Raw genomic sequence first — 24,400 nt, forward strand, 5'->3', positions numbered from 1 at the left:
CACATACCAGTCCACCTGGAATGGTATAAAGTAGTTTTATGATTAATTCATGTTGATAAAGTGCATACTTCATCCTTTCCTCAGTCTTAAACAAAATCCAACTTGCAAAACTCAATTAGTTTCAAAGTAGGAATATAACTTATCTGTAAAAGGAAATACAAATGATGAATTAGTGTATCATGAGTACATCTTTGTAAAACAAGATATAAAAATCTACAAAAATGAAATGTGCAGAAATGCAAAGCCTATCTTAATTTCCTGGCATTTCTGAATAACATAATTACTGAAATTGTGGAGGAGTACAAGGCAATACTCAAAGTGTTAAAATAAATATTAGAGATACTGCAACTAAGCTGAGGCGATTCTGCAAACCCCAAATAGAAATATCAGGACCACATCATTCAACCTGACTCTATTCCCCCATCCAGATACAAAGTGCACAATGTCACCACAGGATAGTTCTGTGGAAGCTAATATACAGACTAGATCTTTAGACTGCAATCACATAAAGCAGAATGTTTAAAGCATATATCCCAGGAGTTCTGATGAATTTAACCTAATGCCTGAACTCTACAATTCTCAGAAATGTGCTTTCAAGTTACTGCACACATATCATAAAATAGTATACTACTTTTCATCTCTTAAAAAGCAAAGCAGATAGCCTTAAGTTAAAATCCAAGTTTGAAATACAGATTCACATCACCTTAGCACTGCTCAAAATAACTAAAACGTAAGTACTAGACATTTTTCAAGATTATTGGAATGCATTTTAAATGACCCAATTGTCAGAAAACCACTCCATTGAATTATAGAAAATAATGTAGGTTTCCACATGTTCACTTAAAACATTGAATAATCAAAGCCCTGCAAATCCTGTCATCTCAGCCATCCATAAATTACAAGCAAACAAAACAGAAAACCTATCAGCAACTGTAAAACTATGCCACAGCTGGACTTTGAAATTGTACAGCAATATAGAAGAAATTTAGGTTGGTCTCTGCTCATGATGGATTATTACAGTCAGAAGAACTATGAAGCTACTTGTAGCATAGATAAAAGCTCACGCTCAACTGGAGAGCATTATTAATGCATTATTAAACCTAACGAGATAGACAACAGACTCGCCAAGGCAAATAGCGCCTTTGGAAGACTACACAAAAGAGTCTGGAAAAACAACCAACTGAAAAACCGCACAAAGATAAGCGCATACAGAGCCGTTGTCATACCCACACTCCTGTTCGGCTCCGAATCATGTGTCCTCTACCGGCATCACCTACGGCTCCTAGAACACTTCCACCAGCGATGTCTCCGCTCCATCCTCAACATTCATTGGAGCGACTTCATCCCTAACATCGAAGTACTCGAGATGGCAGAGGCCGACAGCATCAAATCCATGCTGTTGAAGATCCAACTGCGCTGGGTAGGTCACGTCTCCAGAATGGAGGACCATCGCCTCCCCAAGATCGTGTTATATGGCGAGCTCTCCACTGGCCATCGTGTCAGAGGTGCACCAAAGAAGAGGTACAAGGACTGCCTAAAGAAATCTCTTGGTGCCTGCCACATTGACCACCGCCAGTGGGCTGATATCGCCTCAAACCGTGCATCTTGGCGCCTCACAGTTTGGCGGGCAGCAACCTCCTTTGAAGAAGACCGCAGAGCCCACCTCACTGACAAAAGACAAAGGAGGAAAAACCCAACACCTAACCCCAACCCACCAATTTTCCCCTGCAACCGTGTCTGCCTGTCCCGCATCTGACTTGTCAGCTACAAACGAGCCTGTAGCTGACGTGGACATTTACCCCTCCATAAATCTCCATCCGCGAAGCCAAGCCAAAGAAAGAAAGAAACCTAATAATGCGTTATTAGGTTACAACACAGGTGGGGTTCATGAACAGGCTTCAGAGGGGTTCAGGTGGAAAAGCAGGGTTATATACAGGCCCTCCTGGGGGAGGAGCCAGGAGGCGGGACCAATCGTCAGTACAGAACACTTCTGGTGAATCCCAGTTCACTGCACTACCACATCAAAGCTTCAGTGACCCAAGTGCAATGCTCACTTCCGGTGCAGAATGCGTGGAGAATGCACGATCTCCCTGGGAACTTGTAAAAACCCTCCCACGTGCTCTAGTTTTCTCCACATCCCAAAGACATGCAAATTAATCTTCCTTTACAAATTGCCCCAAATGCATAGTTGAGTCGGTGTTTCATGGTCGACGCAGAATTAATGGGCCAAGGGCTTGTTTCCATGCTGTTCGTCTCAAACAATAGCATTAAAGAGGTCACTTTTGTACTTGAAGCTTGGTTGCGTCAGAGACAACTCCAAGGAGACGACTGGAATGAGGAATTTGTCCTTGTGAGAGAGAGGTTAGACAGCTTGGGTCTGTGTTCCTTAAAGCTTAGAAGAATGAGGGGTGACCTTATTCAAACATACAAGTTTCTGAAGCAGCTTGGAAAAAAAAAGGCATCAAGATTTTTTCCACTGGTGGAAGAGTTATGAAAAAAGGGATAAAAGTACAGCACAAGGAATCAGTCATTTAAAACCAAGGCATAATGACATTTCTTCTCTCAGAAGGTCATTAATATCTAGAGTTTTCTGCCCAGTGTGAGGTGAAACAGATCATTAGTTATATTGATAGGAGCACAAGAAATAGGAATAGTCTATCTGATCTGTTGAGCCTGCTCTGCCATTCAATAAGATCATGGCTGAGCTGGCTGTGGACCAACCGATCTTTTCTTTTAACCCTTAATTTGCTAACTATGCAAATATCTATCGAACTGCATCTTAAATACATTCAATGAGACATGCTCCACTGCTTTCTTAAGCAGAGAATTCCATGAATCATTACTCTCTGGGAAAGGCAGTTCCTCCTCATCTCTGCCCAAGATCTACTACACTAAATTTCGAGGCCATGTCTGGAGTTCTAGACTCACCAATCATTATAGTGCACCTTTCCACAAGTTCCTCACATTCTTCTGAATTCTAGCAAGTATAGTTCCAGCTAACTCGATCTGGAATCAACCTGGTGAACCTCATCTGCACTGCATCCAAAGCCACTGAACATTACAACACAGACAATAGGCCCTTTGGCCCCAAGTCTGTATCAATGTATTATTCTGCCTGTTTCCACTGACCTGCACTCAGTCCATCACCCTCCATATCCCTCCCATCCATGTACCTGCCAAATTTTTATTAAATGTTCAAACTGATCCTTCATTCACTACTTCAGCTAGCAACTTGTTCCATATTCCACCCCTCTCTTTGTGAAGAAATTTCCCCTAATGCTCTCCCCAAACTCTCTTTCCTGTAGTTCGGTGACCAAACCTGCAGACAATACTCCAAATTTGGCCTCACCAATGTCTTATACAACCTTACCATAACATCCCAACTCCTATTCTCAATATTTTGAGCTATGAAGGCCAATATGCCAAAAACTCTCTTTATAACCCGATCCACCTGTGATGGACTTTTAGGGAATTATGTGTCTGTATTCTCAGATCCCTTTCTTCTACCGCACTCCTCAATACCCTACCGTTTACCAAGTATGTCCTACTTTGGTTTGTTCTGCCAAAATGCAACAACTTTATTTAGCAGAAAGAGGAAATAGGAAAGTGGAATAAAATGATCAATAAACTATCAGGCAACCATTTAAAATTGGCACAGATGTGGCCATATTTTTGACTTTTTTTTATTTTACAATGTCTACTTGTCCAAGAAACAATAATTTGAAGGAAATTCACTATTTTGAAAGACAAAGTGGAAAACTTTATATAAATTAAGAACAAACCTGAAAATTCAGTTGTTGAAAATTTCTAAATAAATGCCTGCAATGCAGTAAAAGTCCAAAAATCCAAACTGCTCAGGGATTGGGTCACTACGGATTTTCAGATTTTCCAGACTCTCACAGTACTTTTTAAAATTCAAATTTAAAGAGAATAAACAGGTAAATTTTGATAGATTATTAACTACACTTTTTTTCCCCCACATAAAATACAAATAAAAAAACAATTTTTTTCTTACATTTCTGCGACTTCTACAAGCTCGCTTGTTGCCGCTGTACATCTCTGGCAAAAGCAATGGCACAGTTGGCATAGCAGTCAGTGCGTCACTGTTACAGCGCCAGCAATCAGAACTGGTGTTCAAATCCATGCTGTCTGTAAGGAGTTTGTATGTTCTCCCTGTGTCTGCATGGGTTTTCCCCAGGGGTGGCATGTCTCGTAGGTCAAAAAGCCCTGTTACCACCCTGTATGTCTAAATTTAAATTGAGAAAATCCGAGAGTTTTTGTGAAGTTCGGATTCTCGGGTGGTCTGGACTTCAGCCGAGAGTTTTTGAGAGGTCTCAATTCCCGGGATTTCTGGCATCTGGATTTTCTGACTATTATAATCACTATTTACATTGAAATGATCTTTAAAATTATTTAGATATATCAATTTTTTTTCAGGACCAGAACCAAAGTTGTCCTATACAAGCCGATTTGGATGCTTAATTAGAGAGCCCTCCATAATGTTGGGACAGACACTTTTTTTTCTTTATTTGCCCCAATGCTCCACAGTTTTAAATTTGTAATCAAACAACTCATGTATTCCAGATTTTATTCAAGGTTATTTCTATATGTTTTGGTTTGACCATGTAGAAATCACAGCACTTTTTATAAATAGTTCCCCACTTCAGGGCACCATAATGTTTGGGACATTTGGCTTCACATGTGTGTGTGATTACTCAGGCATGTTTAATTGCTCCATTGGTGCAGGTATCAGAAAGCACAGGTGCAAACAGAAGGTTCTGGGCTTTAGCAACATTTGGAAGCACACCCCAGAAACTGAAACACTTGCAGAGAGTTGGGGCCACGTGTTTTTTGTAAAGCCTGGAAATTGCAACATTTGCAAACTGATAACAAAAAATAACAGTGCCTGGAATATCAGGAGGGGAGGGGCAGAAAACAAAGAGAAGTTAGCAGAGGGCAGTCTGAGAAAGGCTGGTCAGAAGAGGAGTCTGCTGAAAAGGTTCCTTTTCCAAGACTGGGCTAAGTTCTAATAAGGTTGCCTGAGTGTACTCTCTGTGGAAATCAGGAGTGGTGGCTAGTCTTCCCGGTGTGGCGAAGAGGAGATCTCTGTGAGAAGAACCTGGAAAGAAAACAAGTTTCCTCTGGAAGGCACTCCTGTTCAGGGTGTCCAACAAGCAACAACCATCATTCTGTAACTCTTCACAACTTTCCTCATTGGTAATTCCAAGTAAAGCACTGAAGTTTGCTTGAATGTTATGACTGTTTAATTCTGTGCACAGGATTGAGGATTACTGGAAACTGTGGCTTTGGAAACATGGTCAGTGGAAGATTGGCCAGTAAAAAGGACTTACTTGAAAACACATTACACACATTTGCATTTAGATTAGGTTGGTGGGGGGGGGGGGGGGGGAAGGGGAGGGATTATGTAAATAACTTAGTATTGATAAATTAAGTGTTGCTCTTGTTGCTCTATACTCAGAGAATTAAACTAATTTTGTTCAAGGAACCATTGCTTTGGTGTATTTCTATTGCTGCTGGTAAATGGGGTTCACTGTATTTGTAATATAATGTAAATCCAAGAAGTCATTAGGAGGCTGAAAAACAAGATTAAGAGACATCGACCAAACTATAGGATTACCAAAACCAACCAATTGGAACATCATTAAGAAAGAAGGTTCTGATGAGCTCAGTAGTCATAAAGGGACTGGTAGACTAAAGGGCCTATCTCATTGGCCTGGAGACTAGGTGGTGACTCAAGTCTCCTCTGGTTGCGGACACTAGCTGGGTCTCCCGGGAGTCGCGGGAAATTCAAACATGCTCGATTTTTTTGGAGACTTTTTCCAGTCTCCAGCAGGTCTCTGCGACGTCTCCATCAGTTGCGCCGACGACGCGGAGACTAATTTTGTCCGCCACTGGGGAGATGTCGCAGAGACCTGCTGGAGACCAAGGAGACGCAGTAACTGCTGGAGACGTCGCCTCAACTGCCAAATGTCGCCCCAACTGCCTGACTTCTGGGCGAATTGGTTGTCACCTTATCTGGAGACGTCGCCCTGACATCGCCTTGGTGAGAGCGCTAGCCACTTTTTGGTCTCCCGAGTCGCCGCGACTGACTCCACCAGGGAGATACCAGTGTAAGGAAGACCTCCATTGCTGATGACAAAAGAATTCTCATCACATGAAGAAAAATCTCCAAAATGTCTGTCCAACGGATCAGAAACACTCTTCAGGAGGCAAGTATGAATGTGTCAATGACTACTGTCCGCAGAAGAGTTCATGAACAGAAATAGATGCAAACCACTAGTTAGCCCCAAAACAGGATGGCCAGATTACAGTTTGCCAAAAAGCATTTAAAAGAGCCTGCAGAATTCTGGAAAAGGTCATGTGGACAGATTAACATGTATCGGAGTGATGGCAAGAGCAAAGTGTGGAGGTGTTGTTATGAGCCCAGAGGACCCAAATCCAGCAGCAATAGATATTCACCAAGACAAATGGTTACTTAAACTAAAAGTTTTTTCTAAATTATTAACTTACTAATATTAACTTAACTAACCTAACAACCCCCTTCTAATTCTAAGCACACGTGTATGTAATGCGTAGTAAGTTCAGAAAAGTTCTTTAATTCACAGTCCAATCTCACTTCTCGTTCCTCCATGTTCACTGGTTGCAGGCAATTCTTATACTGTGCACAGAATTTAACATTTATTAATTCACCAGGCTTAGGTGCTTGAAAGGTAAATGGTTACCCCTCAGGAAAGTTCTTGTCAGTTTTCAGAGAGAGATTTGTTGTTCCTGGACACAAACTGACCCCTTTTAATCAGTACATCAGTGTCTTGCTGAAGAAACTTGCCCCATCAGGGTTTTCCAGATGATAACCTCTTTCTTTCAGGTCAGAGTTCTTTTTTGTTTCTCTTATTTCAAGTGAAACATTAGGCAGCCGTCCTCTCCTCTTGTATGGACCACAAGGGCTTTGACCAGGCTGAACTAAGCACTCACAACCATCTTCAAAATGGGGATTTTCCACAAGCTTGCCAGCTTGTCCTGTTCCAGTCCCAGCTGCTGCTGACTGTGGAACTGCAGAACTGAATTCTCTCTCTCTCTCTCTCACACAGAGAAAAGCCTGTTTGACTCTCTCTGCTTGCAAAACCCCATGACCCTCTTAGAACAGCAACCTCCACTCAAACAGACTGTGAATCCGATGAGTTCTTTCATCCGCTGCTTTTCAAAACAAAAATCCATTAGTGAAGTCCCTTGAGCACTCTTCAAAGTTTTTGCAAAGGCATTTGCAGCTGGAATGTCAAGCTTGAGCAGAACTCCAGTATTTTAAATGAGATCTGTTTTAAAATGTTTGCATGTGACCTACACTAAAAACCTAGCACATTTTATCTCCAAAAATCCTATCTACATACATTACAAAACACAAAATATTAAGTCACAGTGTAAAGGAAATGTGCAAGATCCAGAGCTACCACCTCATCTGTGAAATATGGTAGTGGAGGTGTTATGGCCTGGGCTTGTATGGCTGCCACAGGTAGTGATGCACTTATCTTAATTGATGATGTAACTACGGATGACAGTTGCAAAATGAATCCTGAGGTGTATAGAAACATCTGCTCAAGTTCAAGCAATTGCCTCCAAACTCGTTGTACAGCAATTCTTCCCACAGCAAGACAAAACATACTGATGAAGCAACAAAGGAGTTTTTCAAAGCTTAAAAACAGGAAAATTCTTGACTAGCCAAGTCAGTCATCCAATCCCAATCCAATTGATTATGCCTTTCATCTGTTGAAAAGAAAACTTAAAGGGGCAAACCCCAGAAACATGCAGGTGCTGAAGATGGCTGCAGCAGGGCCCTAGCAGAGTATCACCAGAGAAGATACTCAGCACCTGGTAATTAATGTACAGATTTCAAGCAGTCATTGTATGGAAGGGATATGCAACCAGGATACTTTTGCTAGGTCTCCAATGTGCTGAAATGAGGGGACGATGCTCAAAAGGTGTTGTACTATCTACATAGTCAAACCAAAACAAATACCCTTTAGTAAAATGTGTAATGTGCACTGGAATCCCATGTGAATTGTTTGATTGTAAATTTTAAACAGTGGCAAATAATGGAGGGAAAAAAATGTATCCGTCCCCAACATTCTGGAGGGCACCGTGCATCGTAATTTCCTCGGCCGAAGTTTAAAGGTCCAGCCCTCGTGACTGAAAGGAAACCAATGGGAAATGTCTCAAGGCTCGGGTTCACCTGGAAGGCAACAAATTTGAAGTGTTCTCTCCCACCCCACAAAAAAAAAACGTAGCCTGGGAAAGTTTACTTTAAGTTTGATTGCGTGCGGCTTCATCGTGGCTTTAAAAACTCCGTCTAACATCCAAGAAAGAGAGTTCTCCGACAGCAAACCCCCTTTGGTCCTTCGTCAAAGGACCCGGAACAAGCGAGTCTCGAATTATTTCACGTGTTTTTTTCTCCATTTCCCCAATAAATCCCGAAGTTCTTGTCCACGTCCAGCAACTATTGATCTCGTCATTCTCTCCCAGGGTCTGATACCCAACCCACCAATTGACACAATAGAAAACCCAAACTTACCAGCCATTCAGAAGCCTTTACCTTTTGTTAAACTCGCAGTGAAGGGAAGGGTTTGAACCCCTTCCATTGAGTCAACTGCAAGAGGGACTCTTGTTTTAAAAACTCCTTGCAACCTCCCAGGGGCGACCTGCTGCATCAAACACAGAAGTTTGTCATTTCTATTTCTCGGGTCCCGTTTTCACTTCCGTTTCTCAACAGCCCGCGTTACCCAACAGGAAAGGTGCAATTTCATTTGGGCTTTAAATGCGGAAATGATTCTCTGTGCTCGGGCAGCAACTCTGCAGAACACTGATGTGAAACCGACAAGCGTCAGGGAACGGGTCTGCAGCCGTCTCTCCTTTCCTTCCCCCTTCCCTCGACGCTACCTGCAGCGGGCTCTCTCTCTTCTCTCTTCTTCCCTCCCCCCTCCCCCCCCCTCCCCCCTCCCCCCCCCTCCCCCCTCCCCCCCCTCCCCCCTCCCCCCCCTCCCCCCCCCCCTCCCCCCTCCCCTCCCTCCCCCTCTCCTCCCTCCCCCTCTCCTCCCTCCCCCTCTCCTCCCTCCCCCTCTCCTCCCTCCCCCCCTTCTCTCCCCCTCTCCTCCCTCCCCCTCCCCCCCTTCTCTCCCCCTCTCCTCCCTCCCCCCTCTCGGCGCTGCCTGCAGCGGGCTCTCTCTCTTCCCCCCCCCCTCCCCTCCCCTCGGTGCTCCCTGCAGCGGGCTCTCTCCCCCCCACCCCACCAGCTCCCCGGTGCTGCCTGCAGCGGGCTCTTCCATCCCACCCCCCCCCCCACCTCCCCGACGCTGCCTGTAGCGGACTCCCCCCCCCCCACCCCTACCACCCCCCCCACCCCTACCACCCCCCCCACCCCTACCACCCCCCCCCACCCCTACCACCCCCCCCCACCCCTACCCCCCCCCCACCCCACCCCCACCGCCTCCCTCCCGGTGCTGCCTGCAGCGCTCCGCTCTACACCCCCCCCCCCCCGCGTAACCCTTGCAAATTCGGGATCTGTCAGCTAACCTTTTCCTCCATCCGCTGCAGGTCCACCTCGGCTGGGTGTCAGCAGCGAAGCACCTGGTGCGAACTGGGCGCCGCCGCCGCCAGGTGGACGATGTTCCACGACCTGGGCGAGACGTGCGAAGAGGGGTCGGCGCTCTCTCTCGGTCCCACCAACCCGCTCAGCCGAATAGAACTCGCTTCTTGGGCACAGCCCAGAGCAGATAGTCGGGAGTTGATGCTGGGATGTGATGAAGACATTTGGAAGAAGGAGGGTCCTGAAGCTGCAAGTTATTCCGGGCGGGCTCCACGTAACGGTGGGATGCGCCTTTAATTCCCCCTCTCCAGAGTGAATGGTGTTCAGCGTGTGGGTGAATCGTTTTGGCCGGTGGCCAAACAAAGAAGCTGCAGATGTGGGAAGCCCCAGGCAACATTTCCGATGAGAGAGTGAACTGAACCAACCTGACAAATTCATGCATTTTATTTCTCCAGAGCTGTTGCAACGGCCTGTTGCATTTTTCATTCCGTTTCCAAGATGCAATGGTGTGGCTGGCAAGACCAGCATTTATTGCCCGTTTTCAATTGTCCGAGAGCTGCTGTCATCCTTCCAGTGAGAGTACTTCCAATATTTATGGGAGTAGAATTTAGGATCCAGTATTTAGACCCAGCTATGCTGAAGGACTGGCAATATATTTTCATATCTGTAATAGAGAATATTTTACCATTGATTATCAATACTTTTCAGACAGGTTTTATTAAAACCGTTACTCATAATATGCATCGATTATTCTATATAGTGCATTTCCCCCCCCCCCCCCCAATGAATGACCGTTATCACTAGATGCTGAAAAGCTATTGATCAGTTGAATGGAATATATATATATATATTCACGGTTTTAAAAAAATTATTTTTGGTCCAATTTTTATTGTGTGGATTAAACTCATGTATTTATGGCTTCAATACGCTCAAATACGCAACAATCAAAATGTTTCAGGCTTTATAGGAGAACTCGAGAAGGTTGCCTGTTAACCCCTTGCTTTCTTGATCTTAGCTTGGACCCTCTAGTGACCATCTTTGCAGGATACTAGAGAATTCAATGGAATTTTCCGAAAGGGAATCGAACATATAGTTTCTTTACATGCAGATGATCTCTTGTTTATTTCTAACCCTGAGGCATAATTGCGAATCTATTATTGCTGTTTGCTCAATTTACTGAATTTTCTGGGTATGGAATAAATTTTCATAAGAGTGAATTACTACCCATTAATGCATTTTTGGCAGTTTATACCAATTTCCCTTTCAAACTAGTTAAAGACCAGTTTAAATATTTGGGAATTACAAGTACAAAGAGTTGCAAGAATTTATTAAAAGAAAACTTCCTCGGCCTACTTAAATAGACTTAAGAATCGTTGTCAAGATGGACCCTTTGTTATGTGAATGATTGGATGTATCAATGCAATTAGAATGAAAATTTTACTTAAAATTTTGTATATGTTCCAATCCTTACCAATTTTTGTTCCTAAAACTCATTAGATTTGATTATTTTGTCTTATTTATGACAAAAAAAAACAGCTTAGTATAAACAAAACCTATCTTTGAAGAAATAAAATGTACGGGGTCTGTCTCTCTCAAACTTTAGATATTATTGGGCATTTAATATATGAAATTTATTATTGTTATTATACTTTGATTCTTTAGATGATTATCGTGCTTGGGTGGAAATGAAATTGAACTTTTCAAAATGGTTAACTACATAGATTCAGGGTATGGGTGCAATTTAGAAGATTTTTTGATCTTCTTAAAATTTCTATATCCAGTCCTATTATTAACAATTGTTACGAGCCCAGAGGACCCCAAAACCCAGCAGCAATAGATATTTATCAAGACAAATTGTTACTTAAACAAAAGTTGCTTTTAATTATCTTCAAACATGAAAACAGGATCAAACTTTATTTTATTACTATTAACTTAACCAAACATAACCCCCTTCTAATTCTGAGAGCACATGTTATGTCATGTGTATTTTAGTTTAGAAAAGTTATTTGGTTCACAGTCCAATCTCACTTCTTATTCTTCCAAGTTCACTGGCTGCAGGCAATTTTTATACTGTGTACAGAACTTAACATGTATGAATTTCACCAGGCTTTGGTGTTCGAAAGGTTTTAAAAAAAAAGGTAAGGAAAGTTCTTGTTTGTTTTCAGAGAGAGATTTGTTGTTCGTTCGACACAAATTGATCCCTTTTAATCAGCCACATACATCAGTGTCTTGCTGAAGAAACTTGCCCCATCAGGGTTTTCCAGATGATAACCTCTTTCTTTCAGGTTACCACAGAGTTCCTTTTTGTTTCTTTTATTTCAAGTGAAACATTAGGCAGCCAGTATTGGCTCCTCTTGTATGGACCACAAGGGCTTTGATCAGGCTGAATTAAGTACTCACAACCCATCTTCCAGATGGGGTTTTCCACAAGCTTGCCAGCTTGACATATTTCAGTCCCAACTGCTGCTGCTGAACTGTAAAAACTGCAGAACTGAATTTTCTCTCTCTCTCTCTCTCTCTCTCTGAGAAAAGCTCATTTGACTCTCTCTGCTTGCAAAATCACATGACCCCCCCCCCCCCTCCGCTCAGAACAGCAAGCGCCACTCAGACATCCTGTGGCTCCAAACCTAATCCTCCGAGTTCTTTCATCTGTTGCTTTCAAAACAACAATCCATTAATTAAGTCCCTTGGGCACTCGTCAAAATTTTTGCAAAGGCTCTCAGAGCCGGCCTGTCTGGCTTGAGCAGAGCTCCAGTATTTTAAATGAGATCTCTTTTGAAATGTTTGTATGTGACCTACACTAAAAAGAACTGCCCCAATTTATCTCCTAAAAATATATCTATATACAATATAAAACGTATTCTATCACAAAATCTTTTTTTTTCAGCCTTCTATATTGGATGCAGGTTTTAGAGAATGGGTCAGATATGGTATTAAAAGTCTTTGGGATTTATATATCTGAGGAAACTTTTCATAATTTGAACAGTTAATAGTTAAATGTAACTTTACTAATAGGCATTTTTTTTTTAGATACTTACAAATTAGGCATTCTGCTCAATGTAAACTTTCTAATTTTCCCCGAGTTCCCAAAGCCAATGTTCTGGGATAACTTTTTGATATAAAATGTCATCATAGCGACTTGATAGCTACCATTTATGAAAATCTGATGGATCTAAAAGTGGGTTCTGGAAATGCAATTAGGAGGGAATGGGAAAGAGATTTGAATATCTTTATTTCAGATGAAGATTGGAATTCTACTCTTGACCTGATTGACAATACCTCATTTTTGCACGACCTAGTTTATAACAATTCAAAGTCGTCTATAGAATGCATTGGTCGAAGAATAATTATCCCATTTTTATTCTGACATGGATCCAATATGTAACAGATATAGAATTCATTAGGCATTACTGGTTCAAATATTTTGGGAGTGTCCAAAACTGAGAGTTTTGGGGACGATTTTTTTTTCCAGATAGTTTCAGAGATTCTGAGATTCAAGGTAGATCCTTGTCCTTGTATTGCTTTGTTTGGTTATTTGCAATAGGAATATATTTCCTTGAACTTAACTCAGAGTTGTAGCTTTTACCTCATTGATAGCCAGACGAGCAATTTTAATTAAATGGAAAGATAGTCTACCACTGACACACATGCATTAGATGCAAGATATTATGTCTTGTTTCAGCTTAGAGAAAATCAGATATACCATTAAAGAAACTATGAGTGATTTGGACAAATTCATGGATTATTATCACAATATGATATATAGGCTTGAGTGTTTTGGGTGCTACTTGCTCAATGTGCAGAGGTCCTTGGCTAATTTTTTTTTTTTTTTTTCTTCCTTTGTGGGTTGATGTGGTGAGGGTTCAACGGGTTTGCACCCCAAAAATATCTCATTTAAAACTCTTGTTACCAAGCTCAATCTTACCATAATTTTTAGAGTTAGGTATTTCTAAACAAATTCAAAATCAAGGACTTTGAAAGGAATATGGTCAAGGGAACACAAAGACTACCTCAGCTGCATTTTCCCCAATTGAAAGCTGTAACTTTTATCAAACCACATGTTGAATTGTGGTCATAAAGACATTACTGACTAACCATTCATATACACCGATGATGTTTTTGCCACATCCACTAACCTAAGAAAAAAATGGATTGCACAAAATTTATGTAAATCTTTCCACCTACATAATTGTTTCAAAAAGAAAATCAACTGACATCAATATGCACAGAGTGGACTTGATTGCACAAAAAAAGAGAATTCTGTTCAATCGTAGTTTGAATTTTTCTGGTCTTTGTTGAGCACTTTCCACAGAATGCCTCTGAGTGATTGTGGACAATATTGACAGAGTAAGATCTCTTGACTCAAAAGTTCCATTCTATCTCACACAAAATCTCAGCTGATCATTTAATGAAGTACTGTGGAGAGGCTACTCACGAAGGTGCAGCCTTTCAGATCAAGTTAAAGGACAGGCTTTAGTATTTATGTTCTCATCTAAGGATAGCAAGCAACTATTTAAATGAGAAGATGAGTTATAGCTTCAATTCTCACACCTACCCAATAGCTCTCCTTCTGTTAACCTCACAACTGAATTTCTTATTGTGAAAGCTTGCCGTGCACAAATTAGCCTGTCCATTACCATGGTGATCATACTTCAGAAGGAAAATGCTTCAGGCTTTTCTGGAATCATTTTAATTATAAAACGGCATTATTTTTTATTTGCACAGAGGGAAATCTCCAAGTGGTGTCCATACAGTACATAATTGGATCCCTGCCAACTGAAACAACCTATTGGTGCAAATCATTGGTTTTGTTTGCTTTCTTCTCCGATGGGATAAACCAGTTAGTTTGTTAGCTGAATTGATTACATTTACATCCCCCTTGTTGTGAAAGTTTTGTTACTGTTTCCATGGCAGGATGGCATTTTTCAGCTATTTGATATTCCATTTTAACAAGTAACTAAAAAGCAATAACCAACTAGACAAAACGCACGATTGTGCCAATAGGAAGTAATTGCGGACAAATAAAAAAGTCCTGAAGATGTGAAAGAAAAACTGAACCTTCTGAAAATATTCACAGCTGACAAACAAATTTCAACTTTTTACTCTCCAAAGATGCTACTTGACTTAATGACTTTAATTTTAAATGATGCACAATTTTTTTAAATTTTCCGTTTACCAACAAGGTGCAACAAAGTAAAAATTACAAAGGATTGGAAACCCCTAGAAATGAAAACAAACCTAGTTGTCATGCATTATTTACAATTCAAAAATGCAATTGGACCATTGGGGTTTCCAACTCACTCTCTGCGTTTCCCGGCAATATGTATTATACTGTGCTAATGTCGCGGATATACATTAAAATATTGCAGTTAGTATTCGTCTCTTCATATTATGGAGAAGACTGCTTGTCTAGTGTGACCTATGGAGAGATTCTGAACTAGATTTTACATCCAAACTTTCCCAATATATTAGAATGAGCTTTGGTTTCTTATATTTGAAACATTTCCTAGGTATCAGAATTCTTCAGGTACATGCAATGAAAGCATTGAATCGACAAAAATAGTAAGGTTAGTTCCAAAAGTAAGATTAGTTGAAGGTATATTTCCTTTCAGGTAAATAAATGAAAATCCTTATTCTTATTTACCCGGTAAATATCGTTATCCCTTTCTGCGATTAATTTGTTAAGAATAGCTCAGAAAGTTTCAGTCACTGAAGTACTCATCCATCTGTTTGACCAGCTTCTTTCTGAGGATTAGGTCAAGCATTTCCCACATCCCAAGAGAGGCTATTTCTGCAGAGGCACAAAGGCTCTCCTGGAAGCACTTTACACAATTGTACTCCATCTAATCTTTTCACACATGGGTGATCCCAGTCAATATTGGAGAAGATGGTCAGTCAGAATGCCAAAGTTATTACCACAGAGGTACAGATGAAAATGACAAAATTTACATTTGCTTTCACTACAATGTAAGACGCTAATAGTGTGGAAACAGAACAATATCAGATCACTGGAAATTACGCAGAATCTCAAGTTGGCATTCTTAGAGTGTCATTTGCAACAAAAGTATTCACAGAAGCATCAACATTGCAGTACTATTGCAAGGAAATACCTTGGCAAGTTGAGCCGGAGTTAGATTAGGAGTGTGAGGATTGTTCACTCACCACTTTGACAAATGTAGCTATGTCAACCAGTACATTGATTCATGAATGGCAAATGTTCACTTCTACCCGTGGCTGGTTGGCCTGAGGACTGTGATGATTTAAAAATATGTTCTCAGGATCATTGCAGTGGTTGATTTCTGTAATGTAACACCTACTGCATGCTTCTATGAGTTTTGGTTAACTGAATTTGGGAATAACAAACCCATATGAAATGGTTGAGTTTTCCACCATGACTTACAATGTTGTTTTCCTGAAAAGTATATTTATCTTGTGGATTTAACTGCCCCACTTTAATAGTGTGATTCTCAGTTGAGTTTTATCTCACTGATGCTGGTATTTAATCTCTAATTATTTTTTTAAAATTTTGACATACAGCACAGTAACATTTTGGCCCACAAGCCCATGCCACCAAATTTCACCCAAATTAACTACAACTCCCAGTACCGGAGCCCCTGGGGAAATCCTTGCAGACACAGGGAGAACTTACAAACTCCTTACAGACAGTGCCAGATAATGAACACTGTAACAGCGTTGCACTGACCGCTATGCTAACCGTACTGCCCCAGACCTGAGTGACAAGTTCTGCCCTGGTTTTCATTTTCTTCCTTTCTATTTACGGTAGTATCTTCTAGTCTTGCCACATTGACTAGGAAGGCTCCAATATCTAAATATAAATGTAAGGCTGCTTGTAATCCTTTACAGGAGACTTCCATTCTTCAAAAATAGCTTTTAATTCTCTCTCAAAGCCAAAAGGTTGCTTCAGAAGTATGTAGCATGACTCAAGTTATTTCTTTTACTTCTTGCTTTATATAATGGAGCACAATTTTCTATCATCTGCTGTAGGGTTAAAAAGTCAGTGCTGTTTTTACTTGTTTGAAGTCATGAACTGCAGGTGAAAATGTTTCATAACTATTCTGGAAGGATTGATTGAAGGTCAGAGAAAGTCTCCAAATAAATCGAATTTTTTTCAGGTTTGCAGACTAACTGCTTGGGTTTCACAAGGAACAGCACTGAGACAGTCGGAGATCACACGTATAACTTTGATCAATGGGGCACACTTTTTTTTTTGGCAGGGACTGATAATCTTCAACACTTCCAATGGCCAGTTCTATAAATGTTTTATTTATTTTAATGCATAGTTAGCCAAATATTGATAGAATTTCTCAACAGCCTAATAACTGTTTAAATTTTCTGGTTCAGAATCTGTGACATTATGAAGTGTAATGTCTTGGAGAAGCTCTAATTATTGACACAGTCAATACAACATGAAAACAGGCCCTTTGGCTCACCATGTCTGTGCCAGTGATCAAGTACTTATCCATGTCAATTCCAGTTCCCAGCATTCATTTATACCCTTCTGTGTCACTGGTTTTTCTCATGTATATTTCATTATTTCCTCGACGTTGTGAGAGTACCTGCCACCACTAGGCGTTCAAACAAGACATCCACAATCTCAACACCCTTAAAAAAAAACTTTGCTCAAATACCCACAATATCTCCATATTCTGTGATATTTCCGCAAAGGGGAAAATATCCTCACTATTTAGCCTATGAATGCCCCTTGTAATTTTGTATACATCAATTTCCCCTCAGTCTTCTCCACTCCAAAGAAAGAAAAGCCTAATCTATCCAGTCTTTCCTTTTAGCTGAAACATGCCATCTCAGGCAACATTCTGGTGAATCTCCACTGAACCCCTGCAATGCAATCATGTCCTTACAATCATATGGAAGACATAATATGCCAGTTGTGACCTATGTTCATCCTTGGCTCCTGCCACAAACTTTTCCATAAAGCTAACCCAGTGACTTCACAACATAGGATAATATTCATCCCTCAGGTTAGGTTCAGGTATTCAAAACAATGGTTATTTATTTCCAGCTCAAAACAAGGAACTCACCCAGATCAAGCAGCATCTGTGGAGTCAGAGGGATGGTCAGAGCTCCACATTACATTTGGAGACTGTTGTGTCTCCATTATCTATTTCCATCTCTGTAACAAATAACAAATGGGCCTTCAGTCACTCAGACCTACTGTTACATTCTTGTTCATCTGTATCTCAATTCCATCTGTGCAACCTTATAACATTTTCCTCCAAAGAGCACAGGCTACCAAAACGGTCAAGGAATTAAAGATGTTTTAATTATTTCACAAAGAAATTAGTTTTCATAATTATCATGACATGAGAAAGCCCAGAAAAAGGTCTCCAGGTCCACACTGATCATACATATATCAGTTGACCCTAATTCTAACTCTAAACACGTTCAGCCCACATTCCCATTAATTTATCTTCCCATCCCTTGATTACCTACTCAAGGGCAATTTATAGTTGTCCATTACACAACTGGCACATCTTTAGAATGTGGGAAGAAACCAGACACCAGGAAGAAACCCATGCAATCATAAACTCTAAAGAGATAGCACTCAAAGTATCAATTGAACCTATGTTGTTGGAACTCTGAAGCAGTAACACTACTTTATGAACAACTGCAACACAAAAAAAAATGTTATCCATCCAATCTATTTCTAAATTATTTAAAAAAAAACACACAACTAATTTCCAAATTTAGTTTTTCATTGCTTATTGCAGAATTTCTATTTTTCTTGTCCATATTTAATGTAATAATTCCTCAGAAGCTAGTGGAGAAGCTGTCCTCACTGGGACTCAACATCCCTCTCTGTAACTGGATTCTGGACTTTCTAACGGAAGAACCACAGTTGTTCTGGGTCAGTACCAGAACATCAAGCAATCACACTGAGAACTGGTAGACCTCAGGCTGTGTGCTCAGCCCGCTCCTGTTCATGTTACTGACCCACAATTGCATCACGAGATCCAGTTCCAACAATGTCATCAAGTTGGCAGATAACACAACAGTAGTTGGCCTCATCAGCAAGAATAATGAGTTTCACTTCAAAGAAGTGGGGCTAGAGTTACAACCCAAATCTAAATGTGGACAAGATGACAGAGATGATCATGGACTTCAGGAGGACTAAAAATGACACCCTCCACTACAAATCAATAACTCTGTCATGGAGAGCACCAAGTTCCTTGGAGTTCACTTAACAAGTGAGCTATCATGGACACACAACATATCCTCACTTGTCAGGAAGGCACAACAGCAACTGCGCTTCCTGAGAAAATTGAAGCGGGCAAGGCAACTATTATGTCAATATTTAACAAGAGCTCTGTTTAGAGCATCCTGGGCTGCTATAACATAGTGTGATACAGTTACTGCAGGGGTCAATCCACACAGGTCCATAAAAGTGGCAGAGAGGATCACTGGAATCTCCCTCCCCCATCGACATGATATACCAGATTGTTGTCTGAAGGGGGCATGCAAAATCATTGAGGACCCCTTCCACCTTACACACAGAATCTTTCAGCTGCTCCCATTGGGGAAGAGATACAGGAGTATCAAAGCCAGCATCATTAAGCTGAGGAACAGCTTCTTCCCACGAGCAGTGAGAATGCTGAACAACCCAAGGAGATGCCCACACTAATTAACTAAGAGTCAAATTTATGAAACAATGTTTATTTATTTATTGTATATATGAATGCTTGTTTTACATAGGTATCCTTTGTCTGTACTTGTGTTTTGTCTGGCTGTGTGTCTGCATGTTTTGCACCAAGGCCCAGAGAACACTGTCGGGATGTACTTGTGCAATCAGATGACAATAAACTTGACTTGACATTAGAACTCCAATTAAAAACTTAACCTGATGAAGTCCAGAATCCAGTTACAGAGAGGGATATTGAGTCCCAGTGAGGACAGCTTCTCCACTAGCTTCTGAGGAATTATTACATTAAATATGGACAAGAAAAATAGAAATTCTGCAATAAGCAATGAAAAACTAAATTTGGAAATTAGTTGTGTTTTTTTTTTAAATAATTTAGAAATAGATTGGATGGATAACATTTTTTTTTTGTGTTGCAGTTGTTCATAAAGTAGTGTTACTGCTTCAGAGTTCCAACAACATAGGTTCAATTGATACTTTGAGTGCTATCTCTTTAGAGTTTATGATTGCATGGGTTTCTTCCTGGTGTCTGGTTTCTTCCCACATTCTAAAGATGTGCCAGTTGTGTAATGGACAACTATAAATTGCCCTTGAGTAGGTAATCAAGGGATGGGAAGACAAATTAATGGGAATGTGGGCTGAATGTGTTTAGAGTTAGAATTAGGGTCGACTGATATATGTATGATCAGTGTGGACCTGGAGACCTTTTTCTGGGCTTTGTCATGTCATGATAATTATGAAAACTATAATTTCTTTGTGAAATAATTAAAACATCTTTAATTCCTTGACCGTTTTGGTAGCTTGTGATCTTTGGAGGAAAATGTTATAAGGTTGCACAGATGGAATTGAGATACAGATGAACAAGAATGTAACAGTAGGTCTGAGTGACCGAAGGCCCATTTGTTACTGTTTTACAATGCAAGCTGATAACAATATTCCAGAATCATTTTAGCAATGATCTTATGATTTGTTAATTTTCCCAGCTATTTAAAAAAATTGATTTCCATGCCTGATGAAAAACATTTGTGCTATGTACGATGGACCAGTGCTTGATACAAATTAAAACTACACCATACAAGTATATTTGTTTTGCCTTAATGAGAAACAGAGGTGCATCAGAAATCATTTTTTACATTAGTATATCAAGACATTGGTGAATTGGAGCACAAGATCAAATTGTGCATTGAAGCCTGGGTGCATACTGTCCTGCAAGAATTAACATTTAACCACAGCAATGGAGTGGAGATTATAAATAACTGGTATTGTTAATCTCCTAAAACAGCTGAATAAAAATGAGTGTTTTGATTTTGTTTTTAAAAATTGTTTTGTATTTGTCTCATGATTGGGAATCTATTCACTTGTCTCATTGGATTTGAAATGCCATTCGGTGATCTCTTTCTTTATTCCCCTCAGCAACTTATTTTGATCATTATGTTTGCTTTTAACCTCTGCTAACTCACCTGAGGTCTGTGGAGCAGTTTGATAATTCAACTTGCTATCAATACTAAAATATCACACTTAAAAACATATTTAAAGCAAACTTAAATGCATATATTTAACAAACGGAGTCCACTTTGACCTATAAAAAGACATTCTATCCTGAATTGAAAAAGATATCCTTTCCATGGTCAAACAGGATTTCATCTCCAAATGCCACCTATCTAAAGTTAATATATTTCTATCTTTCCAAGTAAGTGCTATGCATTTCTTGGCCACAGCTAAAGCTAAACAGATAAAGGAAATCTGATAATCCTTTAAACTTTTTTTTTGTATCTTTACTTGTTATGTTTTATCTTTTTCTTTTGTAAGTGGGCTTTTTTTTCTTATATATATTGTTCACTTTATTAACTCTTCACTCTTTATTTGGGGGGGGTTAGACTAATTTTAAGTTAGGTTATTAATGTTGTGTAATAATTATTGGGGGGGGGTAGTTTATTTAGTTTACCGATGTGGTACTGTAATTTTATTATCTTACTTTTATTCTTTTTAAATGTAATCTTTTATTTTATTCATGTTATAAAATCTTAAAGATTAAAAAAAAGAGAATTAAACTTGTCTGAAGACTTTAAACTGTGGCAAAATAGTCAAATTTGTGTTCAAAACTTTAAAGAATTGGTCCGTAATGATCATGTGATGCATTGTTTTAGATCCAGTAGATCAGAATCATTGACTTTGGTACAGGGATAAAATCAAGAATGTTGGGTCCAAGGAGAAAGATGATGATTGTGTTATAACCACAAAAGGTCAGGGCTAGTTTTCTCAATACAATTAAGATTTTTTATGTCAGCTATGATCATGTTTCTTGCTAGTTGTGATCCTGAAGCATGCCTAAAAGAATCATGGACCTGGATGAAGAGTCCAAATATTCAAGCAGGGTAATAAAATGGACAGATGGGGAAAGGAAGAAGAATCTGCAGAGGAATGTAGATGGAAGAAGCAAGTGGAATGTAGTGAACGATTGAAATGCAAGGTTATGCGTGTAAATAGGTAGAAAAGTCTATTTTAAATGGTGAGAAATGAATGAGTGCAGAGGATATACCTTTATGGCATGAAGATTGAGTGAAAAGTGAGGAAATCTTGCTCGGATTGGACAGGGATTTGGTGAAAGCTCTTTCGGAAGAGTATGCACAGATTTGCTCTCCCCCCCCCCAAAAAAAATAGCTACACTTGCATTGGAACCATCATATTTATAAATTCCAATATTGCATGATCCAGTGAAAAGAAGTTTGATCTTTATTCACTGGAGTTTGAAGAACAGCAGCAAATTCATATAAGATTCTCAAGGAGTTCAACTGGGTAGATGCTATTTCGTTTAGCTCAGAGTAGGTTGTTGACCATTTAAATCTGGGATAAGGATTGAAAATTTAGGTATTCTCCGTCTCAGTGGTGGGCATGGTTAATTATTGAATGTATTCAAGGCTGAGACGTAGATTTTGGGCACCAGACACGAGGATTTAGGTGAGAAATAGGTGAGAAAGTGATCAATGGATAGGATCAGTAATGTTGGAGGAAGTTGGGAGCCATTTAGCCTGATCCTTTATCTTTTTCACATTTTATTCCACCACCTGATGTAGCTGTTGCCCACTGTTTAATTCTAACTTCTTAAAATGACTTGCATTTTACTCATTTTCTTCCTAGGAACTGTAATTGAGATATCCAGAAGGCTTAAGACGCAATTCACATGGCCGTAACAAATCATTTGGAGCTTATGGAGTGGGGTAACTCAGGTTTTGGGATAGTTGTAGATCTATTGAGAAGCCAGGTATATATAACTCATCGCCTGAGTCTATGGCAGAGCAGACTCGATGGACGGAATGGCCTGCTTCCTTTCCTTTATCATGACATCTGCCATTCCTATTTTGTTACCATCAACACTGCAATCCATAAAAAAAAACTCTATGCAGTCATGCCTTCATTTCTTTAAACAGCATTCTAAAGAATGTTTTATTTTACCATTGAAGTGAAAGGTATTTCTATTGCTTCGATTGTGTTCAAGATACAACAGTAACTTCAAGGATGTAATCCCGTATTTTGTGGGAATGTTTGAGCCTGCAATGTGTTGAGGTTGTGTTACTGATGCAGCTGTGTTTTGGACCAGTGAAACTGTAATCAGGAATGTTGGGTTAATTCTTCTTGCTGTAATGAAGTTGGTGATTGTTCCACATAGATACTATGTGGGTTCCTTCCTACCTATCCCATTCTCAAACGTACACACATCCAATTTATTCTTGAGGTACATCTCTTTCAAGATGTCTGTTGAAGCCTCAAGCTTTCCCCCATTTGTTGAGCCATCCAGATTCCTATCCATGCACCTGCTATCAACATCCAAGTGCAACAAAGTCATTTCACCATCTTCATACAAGTTTAAATCATTGTCTCCAAAAATGCAGACCAAGACCAGACTTATCAGGGTAGCAACCACTTAGTTAATGCTCATTTTCAGCATGTCGCTAAAAAATTACCCAGAGGGAATCTACTCTTTAAATATATATTTGACTCAGGCAAACAAATCAAATGCTTTCAATGCTGTTTTTCTGAAAGATGCAATACTGTAATTTGATGCTTCACCAGAAGCTATGAGCAATAAGTTTTTCTGATTCCTTGACACTTTCAACCATAATAATATTTTCAAAGTTAATATTCCATTTCATCTATCCTCAATTAAATAAAACCGATATGACTGTTTAAATATTGATTCCCAAATCAATTTCCATCTTAATATCACTAAACCAAAACACCGCATCAACTTTATTTGTGTCACATCCCTCAATTGAAATGGTATGGATTTGAGTTGATAATCATTATTTAAATTGCTTTGACAAACTCCCGGGTTAGTTTAAAGAATGCTTAAGACAGCATGTCATGGCGATGGGAAGACAATTTATTGTATTAGCAATTACATGTATTCTTCTGAATTAACAGGTGATTTCCTGGGAGAATCAATTACAAACTCCATTAAAAAAATCAAAACAAAGCTTGCTAAGACAGACATTAATGAATCCAAACTTAAAAATGCAACAAGAATAAAAGCACTTTAAAAGTAACTCGGAATCACAGTCCAACAGTTGAGATAGGAGGTATTCAACATATTGGATCCTGCTTACTGAAAGCAGTGTGCGCTTCCTGTTGGATCAAAATTAAAAGAACTGAAAGCCTACTAGAAGAGCAAAGAATCAGTACATGGATGTGCAAGGGTGGGTGGGGAGGGGCAAAGAGAGAGGAGAAAACTGGCAGGAAAAAACAAACAAAAATATAATTGTTTTAGGTATGTCATATCATGTGCTCTGATAAAGTGATAACAATTAAAACAATGCAATAACACATGGAATAAATGGTCAACACTGATCAACAATCAATTCTTTATGGTAGAATTTGAAATTCAGTTCTGATAGATGATTTACATCAGATATCTTTTCTCTTCAGAAATGCTGTCAGGTCTAAGATGTCTTCCTTGCATTATCTGCAGTCACAATGTAGTTCATCTCACCAAAATGATGTACATCCGAAAATTACAGATTCATTTTGCTGTCATCTCAATTTTGTCAGACTGAAATCTAAACTGTATGAAATGGGTTTTTTTTTTGTCAGTGGATGAAGTGACCAAGCATACCTAATAAAATATAAAGAAA

The 24,400-nt window shown here is 39.7% G+C and overlaps 2 protein-coding genes and 1 long non-coding RNA gene across 7 annotated transcripts in view; 1 reads left to right on the top strand and 2 right to left on the bottom strand.

The window, feature by feature from the left end:
* The window catches only part of adcy7 (adenylate cyclase 7), a 138,783-nt gene extending 128,776 nt beyond the window's left edge, over positions 1-10,007 (bottom strand). The window contains exons 1-2 of one of the 4 annotated variants that reach the window (XM_069901612.1): positions 9,583-10,007; positions 8,585-8,714 (exon numbers count right to left, since the gene is read on the bottom strand). The gene's annotated coding sequence lies outside the window, so the exon portion shown is untranslated. Of the gene's footprint in view, positions 1-8,584; positions 8,869-9,582 lie in introns of those variants that run through there. The other 3 variants (XM_069901617.1, XM_069901613.1, XM_069901616.1) reach the window with 3 other exon arrangements.
* On the top strand, positions 8,800-10,332 carry LOC138744852 (uncharacterized). Its single transcript, XR_011345813.1, has 2 exons — positions 8,800-8,904; positions 9,604-10,332. It is a non-coding gene; the product is annotated as an uncharacterized lncRNA (long non-coding RNA).
* A 13,299-nt stretch (positions 10,333-23,631) lies between these two features.
* Positions 23,632-24,400, bottom strand: part of tent4b (terminal nucleotidyltransferase 4B) — a 64,594-nt gene continuing 63,825 nt past the window's right edge. For both annotated transcript variants that reach the window (XM_069901621.1, XM_069901620.1), the window contains exon 13: positions 23,632-24,381. The gene's annotated coding sequence lies outside the window, so the exon portion shown is untranslated. The remainder of the gene's footprint in view (positions 24,382-24,400) is intronic.

Source organism: Narcine bancroftii, chromosome 10 (genome assembly GCF_036971445.1).
Source record: "Narcine bancroftii isolate sNarBan1 chromosome 10, sNarBan1.hap1, whole genome shotgun sequence".
Lineage (NCBI taxonomy): Eukaryota > Metazoa > Chordata > Chondrichthyes > Torpediniformes > Narcinidae > Narcine > Narcine bancroftii.